General features: G+C 33.7%; 1 pseudogene; it reads left to right on the top strand.

Annotated features, from left to right (window-relative positions):
- Positions 1-1,331: 1,331 nt before the first annotated feature.
- On the top strand, positions 1,332-2,482 carry LOC119569454 (annotated as a pseudogene).
- Positions 2,483-2,495: the final 13 nt, after the last annotated feature.

Consider the following 2,495-nt stretch of genomic DNA (forward strand, 5'->3'; position numbering starts at 1 on the left):
TATAATTAGTATATAAAAATTTAAAAATACTAAATAATATTATATTTTTATATATTTATATATATATATATATTATATATATATTGTGGTGTGGGGTGTGTTGTGTGGTGTGTGTGGGGTTTTGGTGTGTTTTGTGTGTGTGTTGTGTGTGTGTGTGGGTGTGTGTGGTTTTGCATGTATATAGATATAAATATATTTTTTTATGTGTTATAATTATATTAATATATATATATATATATATTTTAAAATACCATATAAATATAACATTCACTCCACACCCCACAAACACTCTCCTCTCTTTTTCACAACACATCCCCCAAAAATACAACACACACAACCACAAAACCCCCACACCCACACCCCAACACACCCCACCACACACACACCACACACACACACCCCCAAACACACACACACACACACCACACACACACACACACACACACCACACACACACAAAACACACACCGTGGGGTGTGGGGGTAGTTATGTAAAAAAAACATTCTTAAATTTTATGTAAATTTTTTCCCCGTTTTTTGATGTTTTTTGTTTTTTTGGGTTTTGGGTTTTCTTTTTTCTTCTTTGGATAAATACCTAAAAGCAGGGAGGAGAAATGGCGAATCAATATACTCTCCAAAAAAAAAATTTTTGAGGCTGTTTAACCAAAGGAAATTTTTATTTTTCTTCCACTGTGAAAAAAACTTTCAGTCTGTTTTCAATAGCTTTCGTATTTTTTTGATTATTTACACATTCTCTGATATGTTTATTTTGAAAAAACTTTCCGGTGACAAACTTTTTAAAAACTGAGAAGTGTTTTCAAAACATTTGTGTTTATCCAGTTTCTTAGACAAAATATCGTAGATAGAAACATTTCCTTAAAAGAACGGTGGAAAATCATTAAACGCAAGCTTTAATTGACTCAGTTTACACAGTGTAGTTTAATACGAAATAAGTCTAAAAGAATGCAGCTTCATACGGATATATTAACAATATTGCTTTTTTTTTTTTGTTCAGGAACGTATTTACATGAAGTTAGTGTTGCAAGAACGGTATTGTTTGTAATTTTTATCTGTATTATTATACACTTTTAAAGAGGCATCTTCAAACCTAAAGGAAGCACACTTACGCGAACAATCTGTAAACAAACATAACATCGCACGAATACAAATGCAGCTATGCAAATAAAAATAATAAAATAAAAAAAAATTATAAAAATACAGCTATACATTTAAAGAATGCAAATTTTACAGAAACCAGAAAAAAAAATCCATAAAAAACGTAATCCACGGTATGCACGCAGGCCTAAAAGAACGTACTTACGCGAACGGCTCCTCAAAAATGTAAATAAACAAGAAGAAAGCTCGAGAAGGGTACATTTGGTAGGAGTTTGTGTTTTATGCTTTATCTTATTCACAATGGATTATTTAGAGAAAATTATTAATGAGAGCATTCTATCAGCGTTTTAGTATTGGAAAATATCAATCGAGAATATTATTGTGTTGATCGGAGGAATACTGTCAACTGCAGGAGTGCTTTGCAATCGTGTGTATATCGAATCGAGGCAGAAGTAGATGAATGTACCTTTATAAGTTTTATTTTGTCAGTGAAGTATGTAAATATGAGTAAGCTTGAATCATGTGATCGATGAAGTGACAGTTGATATGTATCTTCATTTCTTTAGATTATTTACCTTATGTAAATTTGGCATTGTGGATTATGAGATTTTGAATATATTATGTTAGAGTTAATTTCAGTCATAGTTCTACAACATAGTTTGCATGTTTCTTTCCTATTATCATCTTCTAGCATTATTTCCAAGCTTTCACCATGAGGAATCATGAATAAAACTGGAATCATATGTTGCAGGTTGCAATTTACTGAAAATAAAGATTCTTTTATCTAGGGAAAGAGATGAAAAAAAATGATCTGTAGTATGTATTTATGGTAACAGGGTACTTCTGCTTCTCTTCTGTAATCATGAAGCTGGCTGTCTAATCTCTATTATTTACCTTTCTCCTTATTTATCTTTCTGTTTACTAATGTATCAAGCTATTTTGAATCTTTTAGTACATATCTATATATACATACAATTATAAATCAACATGATAATATGGAGCTCTTGTTCATGGATATATTTATTTTAAACTGATTATTTAATACAGAAAATTCCATCACATTTCAGAGAAAAAAAAAAATCCCCAAGAATGACGGAAGCAGCCACGAGCCCAGTCACAGTTACCGTCCGCCTGATCCGCTCCTTCCAGCACCGCAACATCCGAAACCTAGTCATCCATGACGTTGACCTCACAACCACTGTCTCAGACTTCATGGAGCTCGTGCGGGGCAGGCTGAAGACAGCTCCCGCCTTGCCCCCACCCTTCCGCAACTTTGCATACGACACTTTTAAGATTGAAACCCAGGCCTTCGGCTTCAGACCAATGACCCTGTCATCAATCGAGAGGATGACGAGACCTCATCCTCCCCCGGGGAAAGCA

The sequence above is a fragment of the Penaeus monodon genome, unplaced genomic scaffold (genome assembly GCF_015228065.2).
Source record: "Penaeus monodon isolate SGIC_2016 unplaced genomic scaffold, NSTDA_Pmon_1 PmonScaffold_15265, whole genome shotgun sequence".
Classification (NCBI taxonomy): Eukaryota; Metazoa; Arthropoda; class Malacostraca; order Decapoda; family Penaeidae; genus Penaeus; species Penaeus monodon.